Source organism: Lissotriton helveticus, chromosome 3_1, assembly GCF_964261635.1.
Source record: "Lissotriton helveticus chromosome 3_1, aLisHel1.1, whole genome shotgun sequence".
In the NCBI taxonomy this organism is placed as follows: Eukaryota; Metazoa; Chordata; class Amphibia; order Caudata; family Salamandridae; genus Lissotriton; species Lissotriton helveticus.
The window spans coordinates 2,079,104,715-2,079,132,484 of NC_136061.1; the positions used below are offsets into that span (position 1 = coordinate 2,079,104,715).

The 27,770-nt window shown below is 45.0% G+C and overlaps 1 long non-coding RNA gene across 1 annotated transcript in view; it reads left to right on the forward strand.

Moving 5' to 3' along the window:
* Positions 1–4,311: 4,311 nt before the first annotated feature.
* LOC144825267 (uncharacterized) overlaps positions 4,312–27,770 on the forward strand; it is a 266,093-nt gene continuing 242,634 nt past the window's right edge. The window contains exon 1 of the long non-coding RNA XR_013609368.1: positions 4,312–4,491. This is a non-coding gene — a long non-coding RNA (uncharacterized LOC144825267). The remainder of the gene's footprint in view (positions 4,492–27,770) is intronic.

Below are 27,770 nucleotides of genomic sequence, written 5' to 3' on the forward strand. Positions count from 1 at the left end.
ATGTCAGAATTGCGCCCTTCAGACCCGCAAGCATACTAGGCAGACCAAGATTATCAGGCTGTTTTTGTCAGACATCCCATAGCTTGTAGTGTGCATGGTGAGGCAGTAACCTATGCGCGAAATCTTGGGCGTAAAAGTGCCTGTTCTTGAATGAGACTGTGTAGCTCAAATGGAACAGAGTATCACAAAATTACACAGTTGGTCAGAACTGCCTGGCCCCGTGAGACCGGGGATTTTAAGAGAAGTCCTCCATGTACCCCTCAATGAGGACCCGCCCAGTCGTCTACCATTCTACCCATAAGGTTACTTGTCCAGTTACCTAAGAGCTGTAGCCCGACAGGAAATGAGACTTTGTTGCTGTTTGGTCCTTGACTAATGTCGTTGAACAATAACTGTGGGTATCGGGAATCAAATAAAATTCCACCCTCCTGAACTGATCAGCCTTTGCCAAGGGAGTCGTCCCAACAAGGGTTTTTCCAATGTGCTACACCCACCCGTCCCTCAGTGGATGGGGCCTCAGATGTTCAAACTACTAATAAATTCTTAGAGATCAAACGGCACAACAATCCATTGATGTACATGAGAAGCATTATATGCCCAAATCAACCTGATGCATACAGCGAGAACACCCCCGTTATTGTACCGTAAACACAATTGCCCAGACACAAGTCAGAAAGAACATCCAAATTTGCACAGGGCTGCCTAATAAACCCCAGCTCCCAGTTACTATCCATGTATTTCTTCCATGAGTGAACTAGCCCCCAGACCCTGACACACTGTCCCCAGTGTGCTATGACCCTTATACCTGTTGATAATTCAGGTGGCCCCCCTGTTGAAAGAGCGGCTCTCGTGCGCGGTTCCTGCATTAGAGATAGAAAACATTGATTAAAATTTCCCCCCCGATCCACGATCTGCATTCTCTGCAATGAGACATGGCCCTCATTGCCCCACACGCTAACCAGGCCAGTTGGGGTTCCGAGCACTAATTAGTCAGCATACCTGCACCCTTCCACAATGAAAGATGACATCCGATCCACGATCTGCATTCTCTGCAATGAGACATGGCCCCCATTGCCCCACACGCTAACCAGGCCAGTTGGGGTTCCGAGCACTAATTAGTCAGCATACCTGCACCCTTCCACAATGAAAGATGACATCCCTTATCACTTGAAGGAAGTCCATTCATCAACTAAACATTCCTCTCCTTGGCTCTGAAGGTGTCCACCCAAGTGTCCTGATGCCTAGATAGACTGCCCATTCTTGCAGTATTATCCCTCTGAGTAGATCCTCTGTTGTCGCATGTGCCAGTCACCAACCTCTGGTAACACACAGCTGCTACCTATGACAGTCTGTTTAGATCCGGGATTTCTCCAAGTTGCCCCAATGCGTAAATAACGTTGGATTATTACGTTAGACTGACCGCCTTTAATGCGCCTCACTTGTACTATATACGCTAATGCAATTGGCACCCAAGACCCCTTCTCCTCCTGTAATGCCCAGTGAGAACAACTTCTACTATCAGCTCTAGCTGAAACTTGCTTCTTGGAACTAGGCGTATCTATATAATGAGAACACCTATGGGAGTATCGGTTCTGTCCCCCTTGAGAAGCATTCTGACCCCCCATCGGGCCAGGTCCGTGCTCCGACGCCAGGCGTATCGTACAGAACTGTAGAGACCTACAACAAGCTTCCTATCACTACACTGTCTACTCGGCGGTGGGCATCTAGAATGAAGCTTGGGTCAGACAATCCACGTTTAACTCCGAGATTAAATCTATTCTCACTCCCCAAGAGTTATGTTTCAAGTTGTTAAGATTTCATGCAATAATATACTCGTGCATGGTACAATACCCCCTGGTATGCCCGCAATGTTCTTGCTAAACTTTTGATTCATTGATAGCATGGTTACCCTCGCACCATCATAACATGCCAGGAATGATGTATGAAAACACTATTCCGAAACCCCAAGAATACGCTCATAATAATAAATGATGCTAACAGACATCAGATATTAACGAAGTAAGTCATTGGATATGCTATATACCCACCACCTAGACAGACTTTGTGTGAACCTTACACGCCCTGAAGAACATTGCTGTTTAGTAAATTGCAACCAGGCATACACCACCATCAATTTACTACTCTGTACACATGCCAAACCACAACACAGGTCGCTTCGATGGCTGCCATGACGTGATCCACGACGTCCTCCTCTGACCGATACCTGCATGGATCTAAACAAAAGACAACCAAGCCCGCTGGACGGGCTCGAGAACCCCCATGGCGTTGTTACCTTCGGCATGTAATCGTATAATTGACACAACACCTTCCCATCTGCATGCCTAATGCCTATTCGTATCCTAACCACTAAAAACACGGTGAAGCATTCCATGTTCTCCTCAAATACAATACTAATCCCAATGAGCAGCAATGACCACTGGAACAATATTAACATTGGTTACAGCAGCAGTGTGCTGCCCGGTGTGAGAGTTCTCCCTAGCAGCAATAAACGCTGTGTACTGAAATAACATAATAGAGACTCCTGCCGCCTTACAGGCGTAGTGGCAGACTCATGTAGAAAAGAGTACTATTGCCCTCACAAGTCACCAATAAATGCATTCAAAATTGTACATTGTCAGTCCGCAACGTGGTTTCTCTATGCATAGACCCGCCATATATGTATTGCGGATAAAATTACAAGCGGATGAGGTGCTAGATTCGGAGCTCCCTGGGTATGTGTTGGCCTTGGTTTGGGTGAAGACACAAGAAAGACTAGGGAACCAAAAGGGAGATTTAAGTAGCTGAGGGTATTAGGTCGCATAGGCCACTGTCGAAAAGGCTTGCATGCGTAAATATGGTATGTATAGCAACCACTCCGCAGGAGCATAATGTTTACGTCAATTCCACTTTTTTAGATGAGCTACCTTAACCCCTTCCATGCGCATGACGAGCTGAGCTCGTCATGAGTTGCGCCACTCGCATGCTCATGACGAGCTCAGCTAAAGCCGCACAGTGCGAAAATCGCGGCCGCACGCATGCGGTTAATAACCCTGACCTAATACGACTACCTGACCCCCGCAGAACGCTGAATGAGGAATAACTTACTTTAAACTGACCCCTCAACTAACTCATCCCTGGGTAGCACACTTAAGCTACCTGACCTATATATACAGTGGATGTACCCCAATAGCTACCCCTAAAATACCCTTAAATATATACTACTACTTACAGTTGGATCAATACTATCGCCAGTATTCAACTTATTTGTTGTTTAATGAAAAGGGTACTCTCATCATCATGGCTAGACCCGAGCGTGTCAGGGCACTGAACAATATAAACAATTACGTTCCAAGAGGGAACTGTTACAGGAATAAGCAAACAAAATTAATAGTCCCTAACGTCGAATCAACACCAGCAGAACTGTTACAGAAATAGACAACAAAATTAGCAGGCCCTAGAGTTGAAGCACACAGGGAGAAGGCCCACAGACTCAAGCACAGACTGTACAATCAAAATTAGAAATCAATATGACAAAACTTCCAGTGGCAAACGGACTTCCTGGCAAACAATCAAGCTGCAACTGTGTCCAATATAGCCGCCCCACTGAAACAGTGGGACAAACCAACTTACCCATGCGATTTCAGCCACGGTGAGGATCCTACAAATTCATCTCGCTGAAGTCCTGCAGTGATAAACTTAAAAGTGATCAATACCTTATGCCCCTCCCCCTCCCCCCCCCACTGGCACGTTCCCTTCGTGTTTGTCGACCTTCTCTGTGCCGCCCATCTGCTGAAAGACAAAACAAGTAAAATCCCCCAAGCCTGCCACCCCCCAAAGACGTTAAAACATGATAAGGCTCAGCTGCAGATCACCATGATGTGGCCAGGCCAGAATCTGATACTTAAATTAACATGATATTCGTAGTAAATACTCTCTCCTGTAACAATTTAATTAACATAAAAGCGCTACATTGTTTGCCTTGATGCATGGCAATTACTGACACACATCGTATGTGCGCTATGATAGCGTGTGACGATCTTCTCTTGCAGCCGTCCTGCAGTAAGATAAAATTAAAACGTGAAATTCCCCAAGCCCTCCCCACCCCAACATCATTTCTTTTTCCTCGGTGAATTGCAAGTCAAACATATGGATTACAATAGGTTTATAAAAGCGCCAAACAAGTGTAACATATTCCAAAGCCCCGCAGGAAAAACGAAAGCTCGCGTGAGGGTCTGAGAACCCCCCCCGCCCCTGTGTGTAAAGCTGAGCTGCGCGAGCCGGAAGCCAGGCCTACGGCCATTATGACTCGCCACATGGACGTCCAGCGTGAACCCCCACACACGAGGAAAGCGAGACCAGCGGGTCAGCAGGGCGCCGTCGCAACGTGCGGGCACAGGAAGCAGGCTGGGACAATCGTTCACGCAATGCCCGAAGGAGCCCCCCCTTCCCCGCCCGGGAGCCGAGGGAAGTAGCGTGAGGTCCGAACCCCAGGTAAGCCCCCTGACGCTCGATAAAAGTAAGTCGGGCCCCGCAAGACCCTTTCAACCCAAATGCTACCCCCGGCCCGCAGCAGGGAAAAGCGGTGCAGGATCAGCCGCAGGGCCGAGGACAAACCGCCGCCCACAAGAGCTCCAGCCCCCCTCTCCGCGCGCTCGGAACAGGAGAACCGCCGCCCCAGCCGCATACCGCACCTCCCTCATTCCTACTTCCCCCCCCCCCGCAAAGACAGACAACGCGGCACAGCAAGGTGACCCTGGGCAGCTACCCCGGGGCCACAACAAAATCAAGCACACCACCTGGCCCCGTAGAACGGACTCGCCCCCCCTCGCACTCCCCACACCTCGCCAGCGGAATGCCGCCAACACAACCAGCACCGACCCAACCAACACACCACAACACGTACATACTCACAAAAAAAAACAGCAACGGGCAGCACCCGCTCGGGGTCAGGGCAGGGGAGGGCGAGGATCACGCGAGCAGCGGCCAGGGACAAAGAGGGCGCTTGACCCTCGCCCCCTGGGCTATATAGCCCTACAACCCCTCCCCCCATGACCGGAAGTGACATCACAGGGGGACCCTGGTCCCCCCCAACCACTAGACCTCTCAGGGTCTGTGCCATCCTATGGCACTAAGGGTGGCCGCCCTCGTAGGTGGCCACCTTTGGTGTCCGGGGGCAGCCAATCAAAGTAAGCGATCCTCCTGCCGAAAAATAACGCTAAAACCTATGCAACCTACAACCAGGACAGAAAACCTCTCCTATAGTGTTCCCAGCCACCAGGTTACCAAACCTTAAAATGGTGGCTGGGCAGGCGCCGTTAACCCCTAAATCCACTTGGGCTACCTCTGCATTTTGGGCTGCTTTTGGGCTACTTCTGCATTTGGGCTGCTTTTGGGCTATCCCAAAGCTGCCCAATCCCCTAAAATGGCCGTCGCCATCTCCCAATCCCCCTCCCCCTCCCAATCTGCCCGGGGGGCAGACCTCGAGGCTCGGCTGCCCCCCAAAACCCCCTTGTGCTGAAGTAGAAAGCGCTGGGACCAAACCCTAACTCGCTTGAATTGTTCACGCGCATGGGAAGAGCCCCTGCGCTACCCAGAGATTCCTTCAATCCTCATACACATTAGTTCCACAGTAAGCCCACCACTAGATGCAGTGACCTGTTGGTGCTTATAAAAAACGGGCACACCCGCTCGCGCTCCCAACGCGCTGGAAACAGAGCGCTTTCTACTTCCACGCCTCCCCAGCTGACGACCCAAAACTCACCCATCTGGCTCCGTTCTTGAGCCGTGTTGGTTGCTCCGTATTCGATGCTGCCTCCCGCTCTGCACACAGTCCCGGACCTCGAAGCTCCCCTATGCTGACTCCGCTGCACGCCGACCTGTAGACTCCGCGGGACTCGGACTCCTGGCACCCCAGCATGCTGCACCGACCTGTGAAAACAAAAAGAAAAGTTGTGATGGGCCCCCGGTGGCCCGGGTGTGCGGGAAGAGTCGGCTGAGGGGGGCGAGACACAAGAGACTGCCCGCACTCCACCCTTTATTTTATGCGTTTTTATATAGCGCGGACTTTACCCGAAGGTGTCAGAGCGCTTCAGAATAGGAACAGTAATGATACATGAGGAGAAAATTACAAGTGAGCATGTTACAAAAGCAAACGTTGCGTTACATAAGGCAATAGTGACAATTGTGCACGTATCGAGCAAACAAAATACAAGAGGTAGCAAACGATACCTTACAAGAGTAAAAAAGTGACGTGTTTATGTTACAAAAGCGTACAAAGTACAAATAGAGGTATAATACTGCACTAAATGGCAGATACTCAAAACACAAGAACACACGTTATGTTACATGAGGCAATGGTGGCAATTGTGTATGTATCAAAAGCAAACAAAATACAAGAGGTAGCAAACTATACATTACAAGAGGGAAAGTGACGAGTGCAATGTTACAAAGGAGTACGCAATACAAGTAGATGTATAATACTGCAATAAATTGCAGACGCTCAAACCACAAGAACACATTGGGAAGGCACTTCTATAGTCATGTAGAACAGAATTTCCTATAATGGAAGGACTTCCTTCAGATAATAGAGAGGGTGTGAATTCAATTTGGAAGTGTCTTTGAAGGAGGAGAGCTTTGAGGTCAGTTTTGAAGGCCTGGGAAGAGGTGGTGGTCCGGAGCTGAGGCGGAAGTGAGTTCCAGATTCTCACCGCGTTGCCTGACTGCCCCCAGCATTGACTAAGCATTGACCCGGAAGCAGTGCTTCCGGTTCATACCTTAGCCCCCACGCAATCGGCCGCCCAGGGGAGATGTGGCTCTGTGTCATTAGGGTGCGCTGCGACCCCCCATCTCCCCTGGGCCAGGGGACCGGTAGACCGCCATAATGGCGGCGCGCTCCATTCTGAGCTTAGCCTGCCCAATCTGGCCATAGCTTTTTGCACTTTTTAGATTTCACCTGTCTAAAGACCTATTTTAAATGCCTCCCTTACTCAAGGTCCTTCCTTTCTCCCATACCACTGCCCGCTGCTCCTTTGTGCTTTGACTTCTACCCCACTTGCTTCCCTACCCACTCCTTCATTGCTCTCCCAGCCCTCTAGTCAAAGCAATTTAAAATATTTCTTTTTTTAATTTTGGACGACCCAGCAGCTGCTATTTATCACTTCATTTAAAAAAATCATTTTTGCAAACATATTTTAATGTACTTCTGCATATGATAGCCATTATCTTGTGACGTTAAATAAACAATAACATGGTGGCTGCGTCATAGTGTGTGTAAGCACATGTGTGAAGACATGACTGCACATTCATCATCACTCTGCCATAGCCTTATGACACATGTTGTTCACACCAGTAAAAAGCACCACCAAAGCCAATAGGTTGAAAAGACGACCTATTAACTTTCTCTGTGCTCGTCCATTAGCTCTCATATATAGCTGTCAGTTGAAGAAAGAACTATACTGGACAATAGCAGTACTTATAATGGGGGCTGAGCCCGTGCTTATCATTGGTTGGCCTTCTTGTTTATCTCATTTGCTTCTTTCTTAGCTGATGGCTTTCCTTCCTTTTCTTGTGTTTGTCCCTCCCCTGTGGAATAGTTTTGTTATCATCCTTTTAGTTGGATGACTTGTATCCTTTAACTGCTCCAATTTATAGAACTACCTTTTTCTTACGCCTTTACCACTCCCTGGGAGTGCATGTTTTTTCATACTTTCTTTCCTTCTCACCTAGTGCTGCTTCAACCTGCAGCCCCACCCACCCGAATGCTGTGTCATTTCCCCACCCTCAGCTCGTCTGTTGCTTCACACACCTCTCTCCATCCTCTGCGCCTTTGTTTATAAATCCCCCATATGATGCTTTGCAGGCCACCCATGCTTACCGGCGCCACTACTCACCGTTTCCTTGCTTCCCCTGTGCCCCATTCCTCCGTTGCTCCCCTGCCCCTGCTCAACCCTTTTTTACGTGTATTTACGTGCACGTATTCTTTTAAACTTTGTCAGAGGACCCAGCACCTGAACTTTGCTACCGGGCCATTCCTTTTCTGTGGGTGCATTTTTGAGCCTCGTTTCTTGTCTTATTTGATTCAGTGCTCCAAGATGGGCGTGTGCCATCTTAGAGCACTAAACTCAATGGGTGCTAGGTAATGACGTGTATGCAGGCATGGAGATGTATATATATCATCATGTGCAACATCATCATAATGAGGCCGCTGTAGCCAGTGCTTTAAATGGAAAATAAGAAGTGGTGGTACTCACTAATTAGACTGGGTGAGTCATTAGGGGCGGGTCTGGGGGCGTGGCTATGAGCCAGGAATTAAACAATAGCCACATAAGTAAGCTTTAATGCAAATGTTCTGATAGTCATGTAAAGCAGTTGGATGCCTATGGGCCAAATTCGCGCAATATCAAACTGCCTCTTTACATAGGAGACATTGCAAGCATCAGCTTCGATGTCATAGGTGCAGGGCCTAATTTGGGCCATGGCCATTTAAGCACTCTAAATGACAGTCGGAACATTTGCATTAAAGCCTACTTTTTTATAAGCACCACTCGGTAAGTGAGTTGCCCCGAATCATAGGGTGCTGAGCCGACCTTGGGATTCGAACCTGGTTCCCCAATTCCACTGTTGGCATCTCTGACCACATCCTCAGTTCAATTCTTCATCTTTATTCCATCACAAATATATTAGACTATAAAAGCACATTTGGCAATGATAAACACATATAATAATAAAAAGTACATTTTCAATCGAATTTCATTAATATGTTGTTATCACTAAAATGTACACATATATTATTTAAAGGACTGCAAAAAAATTAAAAATTAAAAATCATGTATCATATATAGCACCAGTTCATTCTAGCCTCATTCTAGTTGCAATGCCAATTAGAACCTATCACTGCAGGAGCACCCCAGCGCAGGAATACACTACCCATTGCCTGCCACAGGGCACATAAACACGCTCCATCTGAAAGGGTCAAGTTCAAGTTTATTTCACATTTATTCGGACCGTTGGTCCACAAACAATACATGTCGATAAAAGGTTCATCCAACAAGTTAAACAAAGCATTTCATTAGCACACATAAAACCTCCTAAAACATATTTAATGTAAAAACCCACAATTATCTGATCTAAAAATAGCTATTTATTAAAACTCGTTAAAAAGATATAAAACTGCCTTCACTTTTTGCATATATTTCCCCATAGCCCATTTCTGTCATCGGTGTCACAGCCTGGGTCCTAGTTTTAATCTCATATTTCATAAAAATTGGTTTTAAAAATGTAATACGTAAGTCCAAAAATTTCAGGCAATCAAATAAGATGTGCAGCATATCACATTTGGACCCCAAAGAGCAAAAGCAGATTCCCTCCTCATTGATCATAGCCCGCTTTACAGAATTGTTCATATAACAAGGGTTTACCCCAATTCTTACCCTCCGAACCTCATTTCGTAATTTGCGGTCCGGTAACTTATCAGTGTAGGGGAAACATTGATCATTATTCCATGCGTCAATCATAAAACAGATCGAAGTTTTACTAGCGAGATAGTTTTTGTCCTGTGCATGCGATATTTCCTTCCCCGTCGACCTGAGTAACTTTTTATCAATATTAGCCACGGAGACAGTAGGGCCTACATTAACGCTCATCTTCTTGCATAACTTTGTTAATTTCCCCCTGATCTCTCTTGCCCATTTTAGTTCACTGTCCTGAATTTCATTTTTGCACCATTGTGAAATTTTGGTAATTGCGCCTATTTCTAGGCGTTGCCAAAATCGCAAGAGAGCCATACCAACTTGCGTACCCCATGAAGTCAGGCCTAGTTCCAGTCTTACTGCCTGAACCATTGCTGACGGGGGGAGCATAAATAACTTTTTTAGATTTTTACCTTCTTCCACATCCCAGTTTTCCTTACCACTTAGGAACAGCAATTCAGCGCCATACAAAAATTAGGAATTCCCTGACTAATTAGAGCCTCCCATAGCAGCTCCCGGTCCACTAGATCGAAGGCTGCACGGAAGTCAACAAAACAACAGAATAACCTACCCCGAGATTCCATTGACTTCCGTACTATGGCCCAAAGGGCAAAGCAGTGATCGATTGTAGAGTGGCCGGATTTAAACCCACCCTGTTCCAGGGGAATGATTTGGTTTTCCTCTGCCCAATCTTTTAATTAGTTTAATATTATTTTTGCAAAGACTTTTTCCCCTATATCCAGGAGGTTTATCAGCCTATAGTTTTTTGGTAATTTATGGCTGCACTTTTTATGAATAGGCCTTATAATTGCGCCCTTCCAACTTTCTGGAATAATTCCCGTGTCCAGGATTACCAGGAACATCTTAGCAAAAAACTCTGCCCACCATTCTGGACTCGTTTTAATTATCACTGCCGGGAGGTTGTCTGGTCCTGCAGCGCGGGTAAGGTTCAAACTAGCTATAATCTCTGTTATACATCTTGGGGTAAAGTAGTCCTTTATATCGTCCCTCACCCGTGACCAAACTAAGGTTCTTGGTATTGATTGATTGAAACACGCTCCATCTGAAAGGGTCATTATCAGTAGTTTTTGCATTGCAAGTACCTGTAATTCAGGGCCGGAGCCCTGCTGCTTCTGGGAGAACCGGTACTCTCCTTGCCCAAAAACAGGTTCCGGTACTCAGGGAGAGAATACTGAGAAGTGCCGGTACTCAGTACCGGTGAGTACCGGCCCATTTAAAGCACTGGCTGTAGCATCATAACACATGTTCACAGGCTTGATGACGCATACACACATTTACATCATTGTGCTGTGCTTTTTCCCCCGATGCTGAATAGCATCGGGAAAAAGCACTGGCAAAGCCAAAGAGCGAAACCTATTGATTTTACCAATGCTTATTTTCTCTGAAGCGTATAGGTACATATATAAACTGGAATATTTCTCGACTGGTTTTTCTTTCAGTAGTTGTTTACTAAAGTGAAATGTACAGCAAGCCATCTATATTGCTTTTGAGCATTGAATTATCATTTGTGAAGTGGAAAATAACTGTGAAAAGCAGCTGGCTAAAAAACCAAACAGAAACCAATAAAGCAGATTAAAGACCAAACACCCACTTCAGAGATTTGCTGTAATGAAGAGGGTTTTTCTGCTTAGCAGGTCGTTAGATATCCCCAACCCCACATTCAAGCAACTGAATCAAGTAGAAACCATTTGCAATTGGTCAACTGGAATTTCTACTAGGATGGTGGAGGCTCTCGCTCAGATTTCCGAAACCTTCCCAGATTCATAACAATGTGCTTTACTCTAACCATCCATAACAGTCTTTCTGAGATTCCCACCAATCTCAGATTTTTGACAGATCGTTCAACCTCTCGTTGGTAACAATTCAATCTTAATAATGGGCTTCGGGGGCCTGGGATGATAGCACAGACATTAATGTGTTTTTAAAAAACTGCTTGAGTGAGGTAAAAATGAACGTGGATGATGCACACGCGCTCTCCTGAAAAGAGAAAGCTCCTTGTCAGCTGTGCCCAGAGGAAGCACAGAGGGAGTTCTCGAATCAGCTGGCTGTAAAAGTGCTGTGAGCAGGCGTAAACCCCTGCACTAAACCATATCTGCAGCTGCTAAGCACCCAGGGAGCTTCATCACCAGCACACGCTCCGCCCACTCCGCCTGAGCCTTTCGAAAGCAGGACTTGAAAATGCGCTTTCCTAATATTTACATGAAACATCCAAACAAAATGGGATTGGACGCATGGTTTATTTTACCGATCTTTATAGAGTCACATGTAAACGTCTAGTTACATTCAAACATCTGGTAGCACATTGCGGCAGAGCCATACAGATGTGTCAGAGAAATGCAACAGAATAGAAATGTTGCTCATGCAATTTCCTCTGAGGGTCTGCAGTTGCAGATGGAAGGGAATTCTATGCGGATTTGTAAAGCGCCTAGCTAACCTAGGGTTTCCGAATACGAGCGCTGAATGAGTCACAGCGGACGCTAGCGAGTTTCTGAGGTAGTAGGCGTCTGGGGGTAGAGTCATGTTTTGAGCATTTTTCTGAAACGCGTGTCCCCCTTAAAGAGAGAAGTTGTGGAAAGGCAATACCTGGAGAAGCTCCAGCCGACACCGAACTGCCGATGTTCAATATATTGCGAGTGAAATGATGGCAATCTGACACTGGAAACAACGAGGCCATGTTTATGGGATATAGCCATTAGAGTAAGACCAAACACCCTGGAAGAAGGAGCGAGTGGCTAGGCACGGGTTGGGACCGAAATGTCCCCTGCATGGTAAACTGAAGTGCACTGCTGCCCTGAGCAGCTGCATGGGAAACTGTCATCCTGATCTTCTCAGTGTGCACTAGGCCAGCACTTTCAGGCATAAGCTTCAGTGTGCTGCTTTTTCCAGAAAAATATCGGCCATTTTCCACGTTTTAAAATTCTGCAATGCCCGGACATGATAGTTTAATAAAACTTTCCATAAAATTGTTTGTATTCATTTTTAACTTTGCCTTTCTGTCTTTGTGTACTTTGTCAGTCAGGGATCAATAAGGCAGCTCTAGAACGGCTCTGCTTGATGTGTATCATATTCTCAATAAAATGTTTAAAAACATAAAATAAATAAGGCAGCTCTAGAATACATTTTCTAGTGCTGTCTTCTATTTACTATTCAAAGTATGTACTGAAAAGTGGAAAAATACCTCATTTAAGGGATTTCCCTAATTATTTTTCATCTGCTGGAACATTAAAATAACAGTCATGCCGGCAAAAAATGGCCAGGTACCAACCCTACATATGGGAAATGTATAGGTAGAGGTGGTGGCAATCAGGGCTTTAAGTGGGCCGGGTCTCAAGGGGTCTGAGCACCGGCAGTTTTTTTCAGGGGGGCTCGAAACGGGTCTCTATCGGGCTCTGTTTTGAGCCCTGGCACAGGCGGGCCGTTTTTTTTCACGGACTGCAGTGTCTGGAAAAAAGTGCCAGGGTGCCAGAGCCAGAGACCCGTTTAGAGAAAGCAAGCACATGGATGTGCGCTGCTCACACTGCTCACTTCTCAGTAGTGGGTAAGTAATGGCATGATGTCATGCCAGGTGAGTGTTATATGGGAAGGAACATCCTTTAAAGAGAGTCATTTTCTCTCTTGATTTCTCTTCTCTTTTTTTTACCGGCAGGAGCAGCAACATCTCGTAGTATCATCAGGGCTTTAAGTAGAATCTTTTTCAATATTATATGTAACAAGTCATAGTTGCTACTTATTTATCTTATGCAACTAATAACCATTGACAAAGCCAATAGTCCTGACTTGTTGTAGGTATGATGTTACTTGTTGTATCTTATATCTGTATGCAATGACAGAAACATCAAAATACATGTTGGGCGGCACGCTATGCTAAGCACAGATTTTGAACATAAGTGTTTTAAAGCCACGCCCCTAATTACACTGGCCACGCCCCTTTGAGAGACCCCCCAGTTTTTTCATCCCACTTAAAGCCCTGGTGGCAATAAACTATTTTTGAATCAATATTATTAGACTAGGCCTTTTCACATATGCAATTTAAGAGCACGATGCATACAGGACGGCTTGTGTAAAGTTCTCTTATCATTTTATGCCCGGAACTAAGGACAGCTGCCAGTCTGTCTCAGACCTGGAAGTCTGCTTGCTTGCCTGCAGAGATGGAGCAAGGAGCGGCTTGTCCTGCAGAAGCTGTCTACCCGACGAGGAGAAGCCCAGTCACCGAGTCCAGTGAGAGCAGTAGCCCAGGAGAAGAAAACTACTGTGAGAGTGTGCCCGGAGTTGACAAGCGAATGCCAGAGAGTCTCCTAGTTTCCTTGTGTGCCTATTGTAGGCCAACATAGACCTGTGACTCGCTAGTGTGCCCGCTTCAGCGAAGACCAGATGACCTGTGCTAATTATGCCTACGCTGCACCGCGACCTTGCAACCCTGACTGGAGGAAAGATTGACCAGTCTAGCTGACTCAGGCACGTCAACACTTGAACACAACATTGACTAGGGACTAGACTAGCACATTTTGATGCGACTTTGTTGAGATTATTGCAGTCTGCTTAGGAGAACTGCATAGTCAAAGTATGAAGGCTGACAGGCATTCAAGAAAGCCGCTCCATTTCACCAAATAGTAAGCCTAATACATCTGTGCTTGAATCTGCAGTTTCTGTTTGTCTGTGTACCAGCCCCGCAGCATCTGTAGAATACCAATACCCTCCCTATAGTGCTGCATATTCCTCATGTATAGTACTGATTTGAGGTGTGATTAAAGTACATCTCTTTGTCTTAAATTAAAAACACAGGGTTGGACATTTGCTTGAATTCTAGGGTGACCAACTCTTTCCAGGTCCTTACGGACACTGGTCCCAGCCCTCGATGTTTGTGTGATAGCTTAATGCACTCTTTGTTTTGTAGTCTTGTTTTGCTTCCATTGAACTAATTGGAATAGCACACCTGAAATCAATGATTTCTAGGGTGAAAGTTCAGGGCTGGAGATAGAGTTAGTAAATGACCTGGAGTCAGATAGTCACAATATTGATGTCTGAGTTTCTACCCGCCACATTACCTCCCTGAGAACCCTTGAACAGCTTGCCCTCGCTAACCTCAGAGTCAAGTGCGATTGGAGTGTAACCTGTTATCACACAGCAGGATGTTGCTTGAAATGGTGGATTTTGTATTGGGGAATTCTTTTTTCTATTATGGGAAAGATGTGAGGCATCAAACCTGTTGGATAGCAATAGTTTCTCGTTTGGCACCATTGTTCGCCTCAAGATTTGTGGGCCAGTTTGAGGAAGAACTTTGAAAATAGAAGACCTTATCGCCTTGCATTGACCACGTCAGTCATCAAGAAATGAATTGCTGTACAACCGGAAGGTTTCTCATCAAGAACACTTGAGAGCTTTTGAAAACACCTCGAAAATCTAATGTTCTTGCCCTTAAAGTCTATAGAATGTGGTGATAAATCCAAATGTTTTGTGGCCTTATAGAGTATTCATAAACATAGAAGAAGAAGAAATAATGAGCAGAAATTGAGGGAGCAAGAGAGTTTATAGATTTTCAATCTGAAGCCTTTCACATATGGTTTCAATATAGATGAAGAGCTACCCTATCTTTTTAAAAGTATATTAATATTTTCTTGATTTTGTTTAGCTTACAGAGGTGCCCTCTCGATATAACTAGTCCTTGTGATTACTGCATTTTGTTAATGGAGGTTTTGTTTGTTTCTATATCACATTGTAAATCTAAAAGCGTATCTTAGGGCATAATGCTGTTAGTTGTGGAATATTGTACTGGTAGGAACTTTGCGCCACATGTGTGAAAGCATTTTTACGTTTTGGAAATGGCCGATCGATCCGTTTCCGACCGCAAAAATACTTTTACATATGTACAAAACACAACTTGTGATTCAGTAACACATTACCGAATCGCAATTAGTATATGTGATTAGGTATTCGGAAGGGGCATGTTTAGGACATCCCTTCCAAATACTGAATATGAATGGGATGTATGGATGTTTTGTGACCGAATTACAGTCGCAAAACCATCATATTTTACCGACTCCCATCCCTTACGTTTAAGCCAAAATTTATGAGTGTACGTTTCTATTGATCGTTATTTTCCACCTAAGATTTGTGTAAGTGTTACAAGAACACTGAATAATTTTTAAAATAAAACATGGGGAATCAAATGCACAAATTGCATGGATAGTCTTTTGTAAAGTGTGGATGAAATGCGCTAACTGCATGGATAGTCTTTTGTCTACCCTGCTCCTCTTTATATAAGCAAGTTAATGCTTCATTCCTCTGATCAGGAAGATCCTGCGTGTTTCACCAGATGTAATTGAATGCAGAGGTATATGTTGATAAGGATAACAGTGGCAAGTATCAGACCCGTACGACCACTTACCTGGTTGAAGAATGTAGCAGTTATCATGCCAATGGATTTATGTATTCATTCACTTATTTTGAGTGCTGATGTAATTTATTTTGTTTTAACATGTATACAGCGAGTGGCGGATTGTGAGTTGAGGCTGTTCGAATCACTATTATTTGTTTTTCGATTGTTCAGGTTTTTTCAATGCATATTTTTTACACATGATCTATGCCTCATTATGGCGTGAAGTGGACACTTTTTATAACTGGGGCAGTATGGCTGGTTTTCCTGTGGCTTTTGAAGAGAATACTTTTTCAAACTACATTTTAACTGCGATCAGGGACTGAATACGATTTATGTGTGACGTCAACTAACACGATTAATAGACATTTGCTTGAGATATTTATAATAAAGTATACAGTAAGTGCATTGGAGATAAAACTTGGGTTTAGTTTTTGTGACTGCTTGACTCATGGATTGGCTGCTTTGGCCACTCGCCTAAAGCGGTTTTTTTCTGTTGGCTTTTTTTCCCGTGTATTTAGGAAGGATGAATGATTTATTTGCTGTTCCTTTGTCTTTGTAGGCGCGTGAGATAATTTCAAAAATTATCTTGGTTCTTGCCTGATTCTCATAGACAGGTACACAATTGGGTATTCACTCCTAGTTCTACACACAATGTTTGTTTCGTACATCTTCCTATGAAATACATTTGTGGTAAAACTGCTGCAGTACAGTTGATTTTGCAGAGCAACATCTGGTTAAATATGTCTTTTCATTTTAGAATTTTATTATCAGAATTTAAATAGAATTAAATGACGCTAGATCATGTGTTTTACCTACAACATTAATGAAAAATAAGGTATGGGGAATGATGTATTTCTTTATAGAATAAAATATTTGAGACATTGTGATGCAGTGCTGGTTTAGTCAACCCTGAGGATTAGCCAGTTGGTTCTACTATTCACATTAGGGTGTTAGGACTTTCTTTTGCGGTTAGGTGTTTACATTCTGTGGATTTGTCTTTTTCGGACCCCACAATTCACATCAGGGTTTTTATCTGCACTCAGTGGCGATTAGCTCAATGATACAGAATTTTATGAGAGACTAGTCTCTAATCCAATGAATGATCTAATTGTTAAGATCAACAGTGAAATCAAAGCTTGGTATGAACAATCACTTCTTGATCATGATGAATATCTTTATCTGACCTTGAATACATCAAGATCACCATGTTTGTATACTCTTCCCAAGGTCCACAAATGCCGGGACAAACCGCCGGGTCGGCCTATTGTCTCCGGCATAGGTGGACCGACGGAACATCTATCAGAGTTTATCGACTGTTTCCTCAGACAATATGTATACAATTTGCCATCCTTTATTGAGGATACTAAGCATGTGTTAAATCTATTGGAAGACATAGTATGGGAGGATGGTATGATATTAGTCACTTTAGACGTAGTATCTTTATATACTATCATTGACCACACTCTTGGTTTACGTGCTTTGGATCATTTTCTCAGCCGAAGAGCGGCTGAGTTGTACGATCATAACCAAATGATTTTGCGAATGACTGAGTTGGTACTGAAGAACAATGTTTTTTTATTTGATGGACATTGGTTCAGGCAGCGTCTTGGTACTGCCATGGGTTCACGATTTGCTCCGTCTTTCGCCAACCTATTTATGGGTTGGTTCGAGGCGGAGCGAATCTGGGGCCCAGATGGGAGTGAGTGGATACAACACATCCACTATTGGGGTCGATTTATAGACGACTGCCTGTTAATTTGGACAGGTACAGTGGAGAGACTGAAGGGTTTCTTTGACTATTTGAATGACAATGTATATAATCTTAGATTTACAACGGTTTATGACAGTCAATGTATTACTTTTCTGGATGTGGAGCTGTTTATAGAAGGAGACCAGATAAAGAGCAGGATGTACAGGAAGCCAACTAGCTGTAATACGATTCTGCATGCTGAGAGTTGCCACCCCAGCAGTCAGAAGAACGCCATACCTTATGGTGAACTGATCAGGGCTCGACGAAATTGTGCTCTTGATGTTGACTTTGACAGGAACTTAGCAGATATGACAGATAGATTTTTGAATCGTGGATATCGACAAGATGTAATTGAGACTGCAGTATCCAGAGCAAAGAAAGTCAAAAGGAAATCTACCCTAATTAGACAAACTAAAGAATCAAGAGCAAAGGATCAGAAGGTTAGACTAATAACTAATTATGGTCTGGGCAGCTCTAGACTTTTCTCTATTTTACATAGACACTGGCATCTTCTTTCTATGGATCAGGACTTGAGACCATATATTTATGAGAGACCAAGTCTGACCTTCAAGAGGGGAACTACCTTGAGGAATATGTTAAGTCCCAGTTACCCTGACAAATTGAACAAAACGGATTGGCTAAACAGTTTCAAAGGTTTTTACAAATGTGGGAGATGTGTTTCATGCAGATGGGCTAAAAAGAAGGTTCAAAAGTTTAACTATAATGACTCAGGTGATTATACGATTGGAATGTTTATTAATTGCGACACTACATTTGTAGTATATGTTATTACCTGCACGTGCGGTAAGATATATGTGGGGAGTACGATCAGGAGGCTAAGAGATCGAATGGCAGAGCACTTCAGAGCCCTAAAAAACGGTGACACACGTTATCCGATTGCATTTCACATAGTACAGAACTATGACAACAAAGATCAACACGTCTTTTCCTATCATGGAATTGATCACATTAAGCCTGATCCCCGTGGGGGAAACAGACTTTTAACATTGAGAAGAAGAGAAGTTTTATGGCTGATTAAATTGAAAGCCGTTGAATGTGGGCTCAATGTTGACCACGAATTTGAATTTTATTTAGGACAGTAGGTATATGTATATGTCAGGTAGGGCTGAACTAACAACTAGTTATTATATTTTTTCTGATAACATTGACATATTAATACCATGGTCCCCACTCATACACTTACCGCAACCATCTTAGTTACCAACTTAATGATGAAGTAATATTTTAAGTATCTTGTCTCAATATATTGACAGCTCTGGTTTAGGTATAATGTGCATCTGATTACTTATGGAGGTTTATCATACGCTGTGAAAATATGATGATGAATATTGTTCAAAATGATGAAAATCTTTGACAAATCTTTGATAAATACTGTATATAGTATCCACCTACCGCTACCCTGTTTTACCTCTCCGATTCTTTTTTCACCTTTTTGTAAACTGTCTGCTCAATAACTGTTTTGTGGAATGGGTGGCTGAGGGTGCTGCGGATGCCCGGGTCGTACAAGCAATGAGTACTGAAGCTTCGTTACTGATTTGAGGACTGGGAAGTTATAAACGGAATTATAGTCAGTGAAATAATATAACTTTATGAAGACCCTCTATGATTATAATATTAGACAATTTTTGTTAATAATGAGAATTAGCATTGTAGGATATGTACTTTGCCTGACCCAAGATGGCGCGCGTTTGTGACATATTGTTACAGCTTTACATTTATTTTTTAACCGGAATTACACATAATATTACGACAATATGGCATAACTAACAATCGTGTTTTACCATAATGGAAAGTAACATATACAGATGATATGAAACTTTGGATTTTGAAATCACGTGTTCAAAGTTGAATTGCGAATTGTATGACTATTAATACGGCCTTGTTTTTGTGACTAATTTAAATTAGAACGTACCTCTAGACATGTTTATTATATTATTGACAAACATGAGTAATGTATTACGGAAATTATAGGTGTGGACAGGAAAAAGAGGACGTAAGTTGAAGCGTAGTATAAATAGCCATTACAAGATGGCGCTGGCGCAGGACGCCACTTTACACGCGAGAGGACTAAGCTAACGGTAAGCAGGAGAAGGGAGAAACTCTTAGGTTATCGAGGATAGAAAGACTAGATATCTTATTATTGTGTACTTTATTTACAGACACGTACACGTGTGGCTGATAGAGATAGGATTTGAACACGAAGAGATTAAAACAAATCAAGATTAGGAGGTAAGAATCATAACATTGGAACATCATGTGGTCAAACAGTGACCAACAAAGATAGAATTAACTTTGCAAACAATACATAATTGTGGTAATTGATATTATGATAGTACATATATATGAAATACATATATATTTTTGAAATAATTACAGGATGCTACGTGAATAGATATTCACATACAGTTTGGAGTTCGGTGCTGGATACTAACATTTGGAGGTGAGGGTCTTCAAGACATAGATAACTTATTGCGGGAGGATTGATGTCTTTAAAGACGGTGTACTGATATCTATATTATATTGTTGAGTTAGAGTGATTACTCACTATATTGATACATTTAGTCTCATTGGGCGTGGACCTAGCATCTGTGGCATCACCGGTAACCCTTAGTTAAGACTTTTTGATCGTGATAGAACGCTAGTTGTTTATTATAATTTTACTCCATGTTTTAACACAAGTCATTACTGATGAAAGCACGACTTTGGCTTACATGTTCTTTCTTTCAACACTTACTATGGAGTATTTTGTACAAGAAACGGTTTGTGGATGTATCCCTTTCTCTCTCTAGAAAACCTATTGGAGAGTAGAACATAATTTGGTTATATTGTAAATACTGTATATAGGGAATGTTACTTATTGTGGATATTTTGGGTTGCAGCCCTGAGGAAGTCAATGGTCCTACTGACCAGACGAAACACGTGTTGGCTGCATCGTTTCAAATTTTGGATGTATGATTTGGAATACAACTGAAGAAATTGGATATTAAATGGATTGGTGAAAACCATAAAAGACTTTGTGATATTGAACGAGTGCTCGGATGGACAATTTACAGTGGCGATTAGGACTTTCACTCACTGTCGGGTGATTTTATTGTGGTCCTATCTTGTCTCCCTTATGGATCTCTGACATGTATTTTGTTGTAACAAACGACAGATTATTATTTCTTCTCACAAACTGTTCTGTTTCGATTTGGGATGTTGTCGGCATACCATCTTTAGGTCGAGCGTACATCGCTTGTGCTTTCGCTTAGCGACTTGTTGTGTATGCTTTTGGAGTTGAACTCCACTCATTGCTTGCAGATTGCTTTTTATTTGCCTCGGTTAGTGTCCTATACAAATACTTGCTTGCCAATGGGCAATCCGCCATCTTTGTCCCTCCTTCTCGTTTCGTTTTTCTCCATGCAGCCGGCAACGACCAAGTATTACATCCTTATGCTACAAGCGTTTATGTCTTCATTTGGGGACTACTTTTCTTCTTCTTTTGTTTCCCTGCCTTAGCACCACATATGCTTTACATCTGCCACGCATTCCATTTGTAAAGAAAAAAAAAATTACATCCAGTAAACTTCGCCCCAAGTGTGGTGTAGTTCATGTTTTGTTCACTCTACCACGGGAGCGCATTGCCCCCTGCAAGGCCTTTCCGCATTAATGTATTTGTCTTTTGGGTACTTTATTTAAAAAATAAATTTGACATTGCAGGAACTCCACTCTAAGGGATCTGAAGCACTTTCTCAACTCCTAACATCTTTCATGGGATCACTCACAGGCAAGGTCCTGAACTCCATCCACTCAGGATCTCCGTCAGACCCGTGCCCACACCACGTATTCAACAAAGCATACGCAGCCATCGCCCCCCAACTACGGAAGGTCATCAACATCTCCTTCGAAACAGCGACATTCCCGGGAAGCGGGAAGCTCGCCGAAATCAACGCCCTCCTTAAGAAGCCCAAGGCGGACCCCAAGGACCTCAAGAATTTCCGGCCCATCTCCCTGCTCCCGTTCTTGGCGAAGGTCATCGAGAAAATCGTGAACATACAATTGGCCCGCCACCTCGAAGGCAACAACATCTTGGACCCGTCCCAGTCCGGATTCAGACAAAACCACAGTACCGAGACAGCCCTCATCGCCGCCACAGACAACATCAGGCGCCAACTAGACAACGGCGAAACATCAGCCCTCATCCTCCTGGACCTGTCAGCCGCCTTCGACATGGTCTGCCATCGCACCCTAAAGACACGCCTCCAAGAAGCCGGAATCCAAGAGAAGGCCCTCGACTGGACCACGTCCTTCCTCTCCAGCAGAACCGAGAGCATCCGCCTCCCACCTTTCCGATCCAAAGCCACCGACATCATCTGCGGCGTCCCCCAGGGCTCATCCCTCAGCCCGACGCTGTTCAACGTCTACATGGCCCCCCTCGCACAAGTGGCCCGCCATCACGACCTCAACATCATCTCCTACACTGAAGACACCCAGCTCATCCTCTCCCTCACCAAGGACCCAGACACCACCAAAACCAAACTCCACGAGGGAATGAAGGCCGTCGCCGACTGGATGAGGAGCAGCCGTCTGAAGCTGAACTGGGGCAAGACGTAGGTCCTCATCCTCGGACCCAGCCCCTCCGCCTGGGACGACTCCTGGTGGCCGACCACACTGGGAACAGCATCGACATCCACCGACCAGGCACGCAACCTAGGATTCATCCTCGAGTCCTCCCTCTCCATGTCTAAGCAGGTCAGCGCCGTCTCCTCCTCCTGCTACAACACCCTCCGCATGCTACGCAGGATCTACAAGTGCATCCCGACGGAAACAAGAAGAACGGTGACACAGGCCGTCGTCAGCAGTAGACTGGACTATGGCAACACACTCTATGCAGGAATCCCAGCCAAACACCTACGACGACTACAATGCATCCAAAATGCCTCCGCCCGACTGATCCTCAATGTCCCTCGCCGCAGCCACATCATCCCCCACCTGAGAGACCTACCCTGGCTCACCGTCAACAAGAGGATCACCTTCAAGCTCCTCACCCACGCACACAAAGCACTCCACAACGCTGGACCAGCCTACCTGAACAGCAGACTCAGCTTCTACACCCCCACCCACCAGCTCCACCAGCCTCGCCCTCGCCGCTGTCCCCCGCATCTAACGAACGACCTCCGGTGGCAGATCCTTCTCCTACCTCGCCGCCAATATCTGGAACACCCTCCCTGCCCACCTACGGCAGACCCAAGACCTACTCGCCTTCAGAAGACTCCTCAAGACCTGGCTCTTAGAGCAGTAGCGGCACCACCTCCCCACAGCGCCTGGAGACCCTCAGTGGATAGGGCAATAAAAGGAGAAGGGGCATGGGCTTCCTAGTTCGGTGCTATGTCTCGAAACCTTCACACTGTGTCGTGCATTTATTCTAAGCCAGCGGCCTAACCTCCACAAGGTCTGGGACAGCCTCACACTAACGACGAGGGGAGTACCCCAAGTCAAGAAATCTGGATTAAATCCATTGTTCTTTTGCTCACCATGCCACCCCAGTTTAGACCCTCCCATATGCAAATCAGTCTTGACTTGTGCCTCATGGGACCAGTCCAGACTGAACTGCCAAGCCAGGTCCTCCTTGGACCGGAAAAAAGCATCCTAGGACCGGTTTCTGTGTATTACCTTCATCAGTCAGGCTATCTTGAATCCAGTGGCAAAGTGAGCAAGGGACCCACGTCTGGGCATACCTCAAACTGGGGTTGTGTGGTGAGCAAATGAATGATGGATTAAACCCAGATCCTTGGGACGGGGGGTGAATGTTTGCATTGTCCAGCACCCCATCCATCAATTCTTTCTTTTGCGTATGTCGCCCTAAGTGGGAAGGCTATGCCCAGACGTGAGTCCCCTGCTCACTACACCACTGGATTCAAACTAGCCTGGCTGATGAAGGGTGATACAAAATAGAGCAACCTCTTGTCAGCCCTATCTGATTTAAAAAGTGGCAATAACTCTACCCACAATGTTTGATATACAGCACATATACACAACAGAGAGAAAAAACGAACTTTCATTTGGATTGTGTTTTATTTATCAAAAAGCATTGTTTCTGTATCTTTTTTGTTTTTTTTATGTATATATATATATATATATATATATATATATATATATATTTATATTTTTCTTTTTATAAAAATGATTTTTTCATCGGTGTATACATAACATGGCACATATTTACAATGACATTTCAAGATAGAGGAGAAAAAACATATTCCATTACTTCTCCCTTCATGAATTATTGTTTCAGTAACCCCCACAAAAGAAGAACAAAAAGGAAAATCATAAACATTCTCTCATTCATCCATTCTCACAGTTCATTCCTCTCAGACATACTAACTCTCATACTGTACAAACATATTCACAAAGATACCACATCTGAGAAACAAACCTGTTACAGTAATTCTATTTGTCTTATGTATTTGCATTCATCAATTTAAATAAAGGCATCAATCCGTCATTTTGGTTCTGAATAATCGTTTTCTTGACATGATTCTTGGATGGAATTCTCAGATGTGTATTGTTAGCCTACGCATGTTTTGGTGAAAGCAAGATATTTTCACCTTCCTCAGGGCCAAGAAAGTACAGTTTCCAAGAAAAAACTGGGGGTTCTCTGTATATGTCTTAGGGGAAGTGATAGACGTATTTTCATTTTCCAAAGGATGGATAAATCGCCGTCTTATTTAAAAACAGTAGAATTAAATAAAAGGTAGTAGGTCTTCTCCAAAATATTGAAAGTTTGTAATGTTGAGTAAGAAATATGTCAATCTACATAGATAGTCCAGATTTTAAAAATAAATAAGGTGTCCAATTTAGCCTATTTACAAAATCTGGATTTGGTATCGCTTTAAAGTCCTTTGACGATATTCATCTTTACTTATTTGGCACGTAACTGCAACTATTGTTTGTAAGCAACCAGTCCGGTTCAGATGTTATCGTATCCTCATATTTCCATCCGGGACCAATCTAGCAAAGAAGGATGAAGGGTGATGCCCTGAAACCAGTCCCAGTATGCTTGTTTCCGGTCCAGGGAGGACCTGGCTTGGCAGTTCGGGCTGGACTGTTCCCACAAGGAACAGGGTCAAGACTGATTTGCATATGGCTGGGTCCAAACTGGGGTGGTGATCAAAATAATGATGTATTAAACCCAGATCCTTGTGACTAGGGGTGAATGTTTGCATTGTCCAGCATTCCGTCCATCAATTCTTTATTTTGCATATGTCGCCCTAAGTGGGAAGGGTATGCCCAGACGTGGGACCCGTGCTCACTACACCACTGGATTCAAGCTAGCCTGGCTGATGAAGGGTGATGCCCTGAAACCAGTCCCAGGATGCTTGTTTCCGGTCCAGGGAGGACCTGGCTTGGCAGTTCGGGCTGGACTGTTCCGACAAGGAACAGGGTCAAGACTGATTTACATATGGCTGGGTCCAAACTGGAGTGGTGTGGTGAGCAAAAGAATGATGGATTAAATCCAGATCCTTGTGACTGGGGGTGAATGTTTGCATTGTACAGCATTCCATCTATCAATTCTTTCTTTTGCATATGTCACCCTAAGTGGGAAGGGTATGCTCAGACGTCGGTCCAGTGCTCACTACACCACTGGATTCAAGCTAGCCTGGCTGATGAAGGGTGATGCCCTGAAACTGGTCCCCAGATGCTTGTTTCCGGTCCAGGGAGGACCTGGCTTGGCAGTTCAGGCTGGACTGTTCCCACAAGGAGACTGTAAATGCAATCCTGAAGGGAGCAGAAGACACTGAAGACATGGACGACTACCCTGCACTTCTGTGTCACAGTCGGTACTGCCATGGAAGTGCGCAGACCACTGAGAAGTTGACACTGGAGCCTCGATCAATTTCATGCCTGAAGGGGCATACAACCAACTGCCTAACCCCCACCCACGTTTCACTCCCGCCAAGATCAGAGTTTTTAGAAATGGGCAAACCAAACCATTTCCCATGCTAGGTAAACATGAATCTAAGATTCTCACGGCAACATGTGCATCAATGCCTCTGTCTACCTTGCCCGAGGTGGACAACAAATGCTCCTGATGCGCAGCACCAGAGAAGCCCTAAGGCTAGTGAAATTTATGTTCGACATACACTCAGAAGAAATCTCCCACATCCTTACTCAGTTCTCAAGCCTGTTTGAGGGAATTGGATGCATAAAAAACAAAGTTGTTCTTTTACACATAGATACGTCCATACAGCCAGTAGCCCTGCACCATCGGTGGGAGCTGGTTGGGCTCCTGGGAGTGGCCAGCGATGATATGCTGGTGTATACAAATTCCATCAAAGAGCACCATGAGCAACTTTGAGGCATGCTGCGAACGATCCAAGAGGCAGGACTCACCTAGCACAGGGACAATTGCGAGTTCCCGAAACAAAGAATCTGTTTTGTTTGGTGGCTACACCTTCTCAACAGACGGAGTTGCCCAGGGCCCAAAGAAGGTGCATGACGTCAAGGAAAACCCAGGCTCCATCCAAGATCTCCAAGCCGAGAAATTTCCTTTGCATGGTGAACTACTGTGGTCACTTCATTACAGACCTGACAACTCGAACACTCTTGCTATGGGAGCTAACCAAGGCCACAATCATGTGGACATGGGGCGAAGCCCAAACCAAAGCATTCCGGGACACCAAGGACACGCTGTCAGCAGCACCACTTTCACTTGCTTCCACCCGGTGAGACCCATAACCATTGCAGACAATGCTAGTCCAATGGGACTAGGAACGGTCCTCACAAAACTGCAACCCTTTGGAGCAGTGGCCCTGAACGATTATGCCAGCCGGTCTCAAATGGCGAAGTTGTGGTTAAAATATAATATTAACACAAAGTAAGGACAGAGACGTCTAAATCCATTTAAAGTCTTGGTGGCCTTGTGGATCAGGCACCGTGCCCACTTTTCAAATGTGCTGCGATGAAGTCTAATTAAGTGATGTTGTTGGTTAATTCAACATAATGCTCCCCAGGTTGGTGTACTCCAGCTGCTGAAATATGCAACACCCACGTGGCTCTCGCTTTGGCATAGAATGCTTGAGTCCACTGCCACACTGCACATGCATTTAAATGAATCCTCACTCACTTAGCTGTTGTACAATCAGTTTACCCTAGTTAGGCTGCTGCATCAAGAGTGGAGGCTTAACTCTGTCATAGTCTCAAAGTGTAATTGTACCTGTGTTTCACGTTTACAAATGAGAAAATGTGCAAGAAGGTAATCTTCTTACCAAAATCAATCAATCATAACACTTGTATAGCGCGCTACTCACCCGGGAGGGTCTCAAGGCGCTTGGGGGAAGGGGTCCGCTACTGCTCGAACAGCCAGGTCTTGAGTTGTCTCCTGAAGGCGAGATGTTCCTGGGTCAGTCGCAGGTGGATGGGGAGGGAGTTCCATGTTTTGGCCGCCAGGTAGGAGAAGGATCTTCCTCCGGCGGTGGCTCTTCGTATGCGTGGAACGGCGGCGAGGGCGTGGCTGGTCAATCGTAGCTGGCGGGTGGGAGTGTAGAAGGTCAGGCGGTCGTTGAGGTACTTGGGGCCCAGGTCATGGAGAGACTTGTGTGCGTGGGTGAGGAGCCTGAACGTGATCCTCTTGTTGACGGGGAGCCAGTGCAGGTCCCTCAGGTGGCCGGAGATGTGGCAGCGTCGGGCAATGTCCAGGATGAGTCGGGCGGAGGCGTTCTGGATGCGTTGGAGTCTTCTCTGTAGCTTGGCTGTGGTTCCGGCGTAGAGGGTGTTTCCGTAGTCCAGTCGGCTGGTGACGAGTGCCTGGGTGACCGTCTTCCTGGTTTCGGTCGGGATCCATCGGAAGATCTTGCGGAGCATGCGTATGGTGTGAAAGCAAGATGAGGAGACGGCGTTGACTTGTCTGGTCATCGAGAGGGAGGAGTCCAGGATGAAGCCCAGGTTGCGTGCGTGGTCTGTTGGCTTGGAGGCGGTGCCCAGGGCGGGGGGCCACCAGGAGTCATCCCAGGCGGAGGGCGATGGTCCCAGGATGAGGACTTCCGTCTTGCCCGAGTTCAGTTTCAGGCGGCTGGTCTTCATCCACTCGGCGACGTCTTTCATCCCTTCGTGTAGGCTGGTTCTGGCGGTGTCGGGGTCCCTGGTGAGGGAGAGG